The sequence below is a fragment of the Mesoplodon densirostris genome, chromosome 6, assembly GCF_025265405.1.
Source record: "Mesoplodon densirostris isolate mMesDen1 chromosome 6, mMesDen1 primary haplotype, whole genome shotgun sequence".
NCBI classification, from domain to species: Eukaryota; Metazoa; Chordata; class Mammalia; order Artiodactyla; family Ziphiidae; genus Mesoplodon; species Mesoplodon densirostris.
In genome coordinates, this window is record NC_082666.1 from 123,830,495 (window position 1) to 123,840,494 (window position 10,000).

The following is a 10,000-nucleotide window of genomic DNA, read 5'->3' on the forward strand; positions in this document are numbered from 1 at the left end:
ATCTACTTGCCTCTTTGGGGGGAAAGGCCCAGGAATCTGCGTTTTTCACACGCTCTCCAGGTGATTCTCAGGTACACTGAAGTTTGAGGCCCATTTTGCTAGGTCTACTCACCCAGCAAGTAGGTCTCCAGTTAGGCTTACTGGTTCAAAAATTAACCTTCGAGACAATATCCGAAAAGGCCACAAGATGGGGCTAATAACCCCACATGCCAGGCACCTCCCTGGAAAATCTTGTCTCTTCAAGTCTCACTTTCTTTCACTGTTTTATCTATGTGTCCCATTTGCTCTGCGAATCTGTTTTGCTGTATGGGTGTTTCATTCTGTTCTCATGGTGTCCCTTGTTTGTTTTGTTGTTGGTTTTTTTCTCAAATCTCTGAGTAGGGCCACAAGTCAAAACAAGGGTAAAGAGTAGAAATTAACAAATGGATCTTATTTTTCCTTTAAGGAGAATACAAAGGTTAACATTAAACCAGTAAGGTCCGCCAGTCTTTCTGGAAATCTGGAAAGGACTTGGTCCTATTCCAAGCACCACCATTAGCCAGGGGCAAGACCTGGGGCATAATATTTCACTTTCCTTACTTCCTTTTTCTCAACTGTAGAAGGAAAGATTGGACTAATTGCTCCAAATTCTTACCAGCTCAGACACTCTAAACTTTTTTTTATTCTTTGCATAATTTCAGGAAAGAGGGTGATTAAGATACAGAGACCAGGAAAGAGAAGTCTTGGTGATTGTAACTAATGTGTCACCAGCTCCTGTTTCTTCTTCCAGTAGAAAGGACCTTCTTCGGAGGCCCTGAAGTTCAGGTCCTCTGTATACCAGATAAACTATTGCAAAACTCAACCGGCAGTTCTCACTGCTATAACTTGCCCCATCCCATCCCATCCCCAGGCATCTTTGCCAGGCACTGCCACATTTCCAACCCCCCTGCTATCACCATGTACACTTATGTAAGGAATGACAACTCTTTATTAAATGTCGTGTTAGGAAAAAAAATATTCCTAGGTGCAGAAAGAAGAACGGCTTTTTTTTTTCCTTTTTAAAGCAGATGACTAGAAAGTGACTACTGCAAATAAAAGGCAGAGATTGTTAGATTAGATAAAAAAGCAAGACCCAACTATATGCTACCTAAAAGGAACCCACTTAAATATAAGCCTACAAGTAAGTTAAAAGTAAAAGGATAGAAAAAGATATACCATGCTAACACGAATCAAAGAAAGTTGGTGTGGCCCTATTAATATCAGACAAAGCAGATTTAATATCAAAGAATATTATAGGGATAAGGAGGATGACTGCTGTATTTGACAGTCACAGGGCTGGCAGTAGCAAGAACCATTTTCAGAAACGGGCAACCAGAGGTGCAGGTGCACTTGAACTTGTTCAGCAACGTTACCAAGGACATCTTAGAGGAAATCACTGTAGTCTGATGCTTGTTGTTGGACACAGTGATGGCTTAGGCCTCCTCTGAGGCCTCTGCCATGGAGAAAGGAGGGTAGGGGCTCTGAGTTGAACCTTGTGAAATAGGCAGAGCAGGTAGTCCTTAGTCTTCTATTCTAGATTAGGAGATATGAGCTCAGAGAGATGGATTCACCTGCCCAAGGTCACATAGTCCCTCTAGACTGGATCCTTCCCATGTGCATTTAAACCTGCATCTTAAACAAATGATTAAACAGCCCTCTTTCAACCCACAGCCCCCTCAATCACCCGCATCTCTCAAGTCCTCCTTCAGCCAAGACATGCTGCTTCCGTGACTTCACTTCCAGTTCACTCATCAGCCCGCCCCATCCAACTTTTGCCTCTTCGTTAAGTTTGCTCCTGGCAAGAGCCTGACCTTAAGATCTCTGGTCCCTCTTACTCTGCCCCAGACCATCTCATCCATTCCTGTGGTTTCAGATGCCAACCAGAAGCTCATCATCAGCTCAGACCACTTTACCGAGCTCCAGTCCCAGCTCCTTTTGGGATGGGAGTGGGGGACAGGTTAGGAGAACCCTTTTCACAAGTCTGGGCATAAGACAAACAGACCATGAACCATGGTAGGGGCAATAGGACTTGAAAGAAAATGATGAGTAGGAAAAATGCTTGGAAGAATTCCCAGAACCTAGAGATAGAATGGCTATGGGGTAATAAAGGAGAGTCAAAGGTGATTCAGGATTTAACACTTGGTTCCTGGGATAATGTTACTGACACTCATGGGGAACACTGGAAAGGACTGTGTTGGGGGAGCCATGTGATTCAGGGTTGAAGACTTGAACCTGAGGTGAGGGTGGAGCCTTTAAATGGAAAATTCAAAGTGTTTTTTTCTTAGAGTTTCCTTCTCCTGATGAACCAGCCCCACATTTCTCCCCCCACCTCCAACCAGGGCTTCCCACAATTGCACTGTCTCAGCTTGAGACAGACAGAAGTAGATAGAAGGGAAATTTTTTTCTTCTTCACTGGCATAGGTCACTATCCCAACCCACAAAGAGCCATGGGTAGAATTTTTAAGAGCCTTTATATAGAGTTCTAGGCTCCTGGAAGTGTTTCTGATAGGTTTTTTTTAGAGGCAAGTAACAGGCAGAGATGTTTGACCCTGTCACCTTAGCCTTTCACGGGCACCACTGGACAGAGCATAAGAAGACCTGAAGACGGAGTCATCCACTGCAGGGAGTTTCTCAAGGTCTCTTTCATAAATAAAACCTATGATGCTACGATGCTAGGAGCTAGATATTTGGAGCTGCAAAAAGATTGCTGAAGACTTCAGCAACCTCAACATTTTGAATACCTGAAAACTTTTCTTTCCCTGAATTAGGACCCAGTGAGAATGTAGTTCATGGATTTGGCCACATGAAGGCAGCATACACAAACTCACCTTTCCTTAAACCAGTCTGGAGTCGCCTTGCTCTTGAGTTCCCACTGTAATCACCTGGCACCAGACTCTCCACAATTCACGCAGGTCCCCAACCTTCACACTGCTGGACCTTCTTCACCTCATTCCCGTGCACAGAAAGACGGATGGGCCACCTGCTTGCTGACACCCTCTGACAATCTTCCTCACAGAGTGGTCGGTTAGTGCCTCATCTTCCCCCATATGTCCCCTGCTAACTCCAATTTACCCCATCTGACTTGCCTTGTCGCCCAAGCCCTAGCCAAGGTCTCCCTCGATACCTACTTGTATGTCTTCTCACTGCTTTGCAGACCCTGGCATTACCTGGTGCTGAGAACATGGCTGATCGGTGGACGGGATGAACAAGTCAGAGCTCCAGCAGTCGTGTTCGTGAGCTCCGTCATGTGGGTTCTAAGTTACCCTGAGTGAGTGAGTGGGCCCCAGGCACAGAGATTCTGATTTTCAGTAGACCTGGAGTGGCATCCAGGTATCTGCTTTTTTTTTTTTTTTTTTGGCCGCGTTGCATGTGGGATTTTAGTTCCCTGACCAGGGATCGAACCCGTGTCCTCTGCATTGAAAGCTCAGAGTCTTAACCACTGGACTGCCAGGGAAGTCCCAGGTATCTGCATTTTAAAAGCTACAGGTAGTCCACTGATCGTACTTGGAGGAACACTGATTTTCTGATTTTGTGGCCTTGGACATGTTCATCTTTTAATCTCGGTTTTCTTTTCAGAAAATGGGAAGACTTAAAGGAAACGTAAACATAGATGAAATGTTCACTGAGTGCTTCCTTAGCACAGTGGTTGGCATTTAGACATGGCTGTTCTCCTGGGGTGACCCGTCTGCTGAGTTTGGGGTGGGGGGTGAGAGAGTCTGGGGGTGGGTATAGTGTATGCAGGGCTGTCACATGTGGCTGCACAACGCCAGGGGGCACCATCCTCAGAGACGTCTTTGTGAATAGCATCCTCTAGAACCGTGGGAGATCCCCACCCTTCACAGGATACAGAATGAAGAAGTTTGGGGTGAGGGCTCTGGAGAGGAGCCCTGAGGGTGTGGCGCAACACTGACACACCAGCTTTTTGACCTTGTGCTAAGCCCGGTTCACCTCCTCCTACGCAGGAGAAAGTCTGGAATCTTTCTAGGGAAAGGGGTTGCTAAGTGCCTTGACTCTCACTGCCCTGCTGGCCTGAGTGAAGAGGTAAACCAGCCTCTTGATTTAGGCAACAAACCAAGTGGCCTGATGTAGAGATGGGGTGAGAAAGGCTGCCCAGGTGCTGTGACTATTCTTGTGCCTCTTGTCCTGGCTGGTACAGCGCAGGGACCTGGTCCGTGGCGTTCAGGCCCCTTGACCAGTTCTGCTAAAGCTCCTGGTGATATTCACCTGATTTCTGGTGCCCCCAAAAGGGCCTGGGCACTTCAGGGCTTGAAGAGACCGGGAGGGACACTGATGCTGAGAGCGTGGCAGGTGAGTCTCCAGCTCTGAAACATACCTGGGGGCTAAGAGGAAACGCCAGCCTCTAAGTGTGGCCTCCCAAAGTTTCCAAGTGGACAGGAAGAAAGAGGGAGGGGTGGTAGGAATGGGGGGCTCAACTGCTCACGAAGGGGGAGGCGGGCACAGAACAGCAGAAGACCCCACCTAGGGTCGGGGCGTGGCAGAGATGGCCCCCCATCTCTGGGCACGTGCAGCTCCGGAAACTGGCGGCGGCGTCTATTTCAGAGTTTATGGTAAGAGGCTGGAGCTGCACACGCTCGGCACCGCAGACAACACACCCCACCCTTTAAGGAAGTGGGGAGGAGAGCAGTAGGGGTGTGGTTAAGTCGGAGAAGGAGAGGGGAAAACACAAACCTGTCAGCGCTGTTTCTCAGCGGAGGCCTCCGGAGCCGCCGCGCACCCCTTCAGAAGAACCCCTCACCTGCCGCCGCCCCGCCGCACCTGGCCGAGCCGAGGAGCCGCCGCCGGAGTCGGCGCTTCGCTCCGTGTGAGTCCCCTCCCGCGATCGCAATCGGGGCTGAGCGCCCAGCCAGAAGGTGGAGCGAGGCTGGACGAGGCGGGAGGGTCGGGGTGACTCCGGGATTGCGGGGACCCGGACGGGACCGGGAGCCGCGGACCCAGAAGCGGGCGCTGCGGCGTGGGGCGCTCCCGGGGCCGGCGAGCCCTCCGCGGAGGGAGAGGGATTCCATTTTTGGAGTTAATTTGAGACGAAAGGGTGTTTTTCCCTCTTAGTTCTCTTATCAGACAGGGGAGGATGGGGGTGGTGGTGATGGGAGGGCACAGAAAGGCCGCCTGCCTCTAAAGGTCAGGCCAGAGAGCTTTCAGAATCCAACTTCTTCAACTCCTGCCTTAGAGCCTCTGCGCTTCCTGCTTTGCCCCCTGCCGTGCCCTGCAGCTCGCCCACCCTGCTCACATTCCCACGCACACCCCACTGCGCTCCCCGCCCCCCAAAGGGCATCTTCTGAATCAAGCGCCGACTGGAAGCAAGCAGGGCTCTGCAGGGGGGTAGAGGCAGAACTCTGTGCGTGCGTGTGTGTGCGTGCGCGCGTGTGTGCGTGTGCGTGTGTGTGTCTGTGTGTGTGAGAGTGCCTGTGTGTTGTGGGGACTAAAGTTAACGCTCGCTGCCCCCCTGGGTCTTTGTGACATTACTTCGGAAAGCCCCTAAAGGGTTAAGTTCTGTGCCGCCTTCTCCTCCTGTCAGGCTGTGCGTGGGCAAAGCCTTGGGTGGGTGAACAGGCAACATATGGGTGCTGTTCTGAGCCCACCGAGCCCCACCACCTGCCCTAAACGTCAGCCATCTGACACTTGCGTCTCCCCACACGCCATGCTTGGAGCTCAGTCCAATTAGGCTTCTCCAAGGGGTCAGGGAGGGGAGAAGGAGAGCCGAATTTTGGACACACAGCGGGCATTCGCCGGGGGCGCTCAGAAACCAGAAGAGGAAGAGCTTTCCCCGGACCCACAGCTGGACGTGAGCCCTCGGGGCAGTTGGTTCGAAAAGATCAGGGAAGGGGCCCAAGGAGGCCTCTCCCTTGAGGGCAAGGAATGCAGGTGTGGACCGAACCCCAGCCTTTCCCAACTCCTCGCGGGGAGGGCGAAGAGGAAGCAGAGACAAAAGTGTGTGTGAAAATGGAAGGAGGGAGGGAGGGAGTCACATGGAGAGACCAGCTCTGGCACGACACTCTGCTCTCATTCCTTCATTCAATAAGCACTGGCTGACTTCCTACCTGAGACCAGGTGCTGGCGCTGGGCATGGGAGACCAGGGTGCGTGGGACCCAGCCCTGCGCCCCGAGCAGTGCCATGGGGAGGGAGGGAACAGGTGCTGACCAGCCCAGTGCTGGGGGCTGTGGGTGGAGCTGGTCAGCGTGTCCCGGAAGGCTTCCTGGCAGAAGTGACTCTAAGTGGAGACCTGAAGGATTGGTAGAATTAGCCCAGGAGGGAAAGAGGGGCATGAACGGCATAGGGCACAGCAAGTGCTGAGACCTGAGGCCAGAAGCAGCGGGGTGAACCCAGGAAACTGAAAGTAGCTCGGGGTGTTCAGCACATGGAGAGTGCAGGGGCGAGTTGAAGCTGGAGAGGTGGGAGAGACGGCTCCAGAAGGGCCTGCTCTGGCTGCCATGGCAACTCCTGTCACTTGGGCCCTAGAGCCAGCAGCCTCCGACTTGACTCAAGGGTGCGGGGCTGCCAGATTTAGCAAATGAAAATACAGGACACTCAGATTTGAATTTCAGATAAGCAATGAATATTTGTCAAGTATAACTATGTCCCGTGCAATCTTTGGGGCATACTTATACCAAGACATTATTCACTGTTTATCTGAAATTCAAATTCAACTGGACATCTGGTATTTTATCTGGCACCTGTCCTCTAGGGGAAAGCTGAGGATGCTACAGTGCTAGGAAGTGAAGGGTAGGTAGTGTCCAGGCACCAAGGGGACAGTCTCAGGACATATTATCTTTTTTTTTCTTTTTTTATTATTTTAAAAAATTTATTAATTTTTAATTAATTTTTATTGGAGTATAGTTGCTTTACAATGTTGTGTTAGTTTCTGCTGGACAGCAAAGTGAATCAGCTATATGTATACATATATCCCCTCTTTTTTGGATTTCCTTCCCATTTAGGTCACCACAGAGCACTGAGTAGAGTTCCCTGTGCTGTACAGTAGGTTCTCAATAGTTTTCTATTTTTTGTACATAGTATCAATAGTGTACATATGTGAATCCCAATCTCCCACTTCATCCCACCCCCGCAGCCCAGGACATATTATCTTGTAACCAATCCTTCTAGATTCCACTTTGGGGCTCCTTCACTGATTGAGCATGTTATTTCTTAAAAACAAAAGAAAGACAATTCCTTGGTCTTTGGAGCCCCATGAACCTGGATTCAAATGCCAGCTTGGCCACTTGCCTGCTGTGAGGGCTTACGTAAACCACTTAACTCCTTGGAACCCCAGAATCTCTTTTCAGAAATGAGGATAAGAGTATCTGTTCGTTCAGGTTGTGGGGTGGATCCGTGGTAATTAATGTATGTAAATTGCCCAGGGAGTGCTGAAGAAAAAGTGGTAGATATTAATCTTCATAGCACTTTCACAGGGGTAACCAAAGTAGCATCCCTGAAGTGCTTGGGGCTCGTTTATTTCTGTTTATATTTATTGAGCCCTCAGAGGTCGCAGGGGAAGTACGTGGTGGAGGTCCTTCTCCTAGTGAGAGAGCGGGTTAGCTCCTGAGCAGAAAGGGAGAGCTGGGGTCAGTTTTCAGCTTTGTCAATGACATGCTTCCCAGATGCTCTGGAAGACTCTGGGGAAGGGGTGGCCATAACTCAAAGTTGAATTAGCTGAAAGGAAATGTGAATGAATTAGAAGGGAGAATCCAGGTAACACACCCAGCACAACTGACACAGACAAATGTGCCATAAAATTTAGCTGTCAATATTCCCATTTTTATAAGGAGTACCTTATTAGAAAAATAGAGCTCAGGGGTAGAAGAAGTAGGGATGCCTTGTTTTGACTTTAATGGCAGCATTTATTTATTTATTTTTACATCTTGATGGGAGTATAATTGCTTAACAATGGTGTGTTAGTTTCTGCTTTATAACAAAATGAATCAGTTATACATATACATATGTTCCCGTATCCCCTCCCTCTTGCGTCTCCCTCCCACCCTCCCTATCCCACTCCTCCAGGCGGTCACAAAGCACCGAGCTGATCTCCCTGTGCTATGCGACTGCTTCCCACTAGCTATCTACCTTACGTTTGGTAGTGTATATATGTCCATGCCACTCTCTCACTTTGTCCTAGCTCAACCTTCCCCCTCCCCATATCCTCAAGTCCATTCTCTAGTAGGTCTGTGTCTTTATTCCTGTCTTACCCCTAGGTTCTTCATGACATTTTTTTCCTTCTTAAATTCCATATATATGTGTTAGCATATGATACTTGTCTTTCTCTTTCTGACTTACTTCACTCTGTATGACAGACTCTAGGTCTATCCACCTCATTACAAAGAGCTCAGTTTCGTTTCATTTTATGGCTGAGTAATATTCCATTGTATATATGTGCCACATCTTTTTTATCCTAATGGCGGCATTTATAAGAGCGAATTAGGGGGCCTTCTAGAAGGGAACCTGGAGGGAGTTAAGAATTTGTTAAGAGAAAGAGGAAATGGAAGGTGTGTTTCCCTTGTGGCAACCACTGGGTTACACATGGTCCCTCTTTGTAGTGGCTAAATCTCCCCACCCCCCTGCCCAGTGGTAAGCATTTTGTCCCCAGTTCTTTAGAGCAGCATTTGCCAAACAGTGTTCAGAGAAACTCTCTGCCATGAGATAGTTACAGGTGTTGCCCTGCTGAAACGCTCCAGTGAGCCCACTCTCGGAGATTTGTCCGGCGTATGTGTATGATCAAGGCTATGGTCAGTTCCTCAGAAAAGACACCTGTATCGCTGGACTTACTAGCATCCCCTAAATTTGACTGTAGACCCCTTGTAGTGGGTTTGGGGGACACCTACTACCATCTCAATGGAAATAGCACTCCACTCCTACTGACTGTTGATGTAGGTGCCGTTCTGGAACCAAGCAGATCTTTCTGCAGCCATTATTCATCCCATAACTCTAGCCTGGACTTAGTCCTGTCCAGTTTACAGAAGATCTTCAGGGACCGAAGCCCCTGTCCCAGCATCGCTCATCCCTCACAGACACAAACCCCCACTTGTGTCAGCCTAAATCTTCCTACCACAGTTCACACCCCTTTCCCATTGTTCGGAGGACCCTGGAAGAGTGTGTCCCTCTGCATGTAGCCCCTCCAGGGTATGGCAGTCATTCCGTATGTTCTTAATATTGTTAAGGAAAGTACAGTTGAGGCAGGGGAGGGGAGGAAGCGTCCCCTGGGTGAACCCCGAGTGGTAGGTGTCCTATTCCTACTTTTCTCCCTGCCCAGAAGGCTCATAGGCTCGGGACTCTGTGGCCCTGGCCTCCCAGATGAATGGATCTCTGAGGTGGCCGGAATAAAAATGGACAATTGCTGAGGTCCTTGGGCAGAAAGGGTGGTAATTAACAGAAGTTCTTGCTGGCTCCCCAATCAAGAATGTCTCTTAGACTCTGGGCCAGTTCTAGGGTAAAGGCGGAGGAGCAGAGAGAGTGGTGAGAGTCTCCGAAACACTAGCGTGGTTGGTGGTCCAGTGGTCCAGCGCCCGGACTTGGTCAGTCAGCCTGGGTTCCAGCTCTGGCTCTGGGACTCACTGTGTGACCTTGGCTAAGTCGTGCAGCCCTCTCTTCCTCGTCTCTGAGATGATGACAGGGCTTTTTGTGAAGCTATACCAGGAGTAATATTCCAAATATCAACAGCCACTAAGGCATGGGCAGGGATCTAACAGAACTGAGCCTGCTGTGCCAGGGGCCACAGGGAACCTGGGAGGTGGACGAGGCAGGCAGGCAGTCAGGGCCGTGGGGGTGTGGGGGGGGACATTTACAAGCTTGGATGGACTAGTCCAGTATTTTAATGTCCCAGATGGCCCTATGCACCAGCTTAATAACCTTGGCTGTACATAAGACATTCCGTCCTTTTTCAGGCACACAGTAGGCACGCAATAACTGTAGCTCTCCTTGTCATTCTAGTTCATACTTTGAGCTGATCTGAGCTGGTGGGGAAGGGCCATTTTG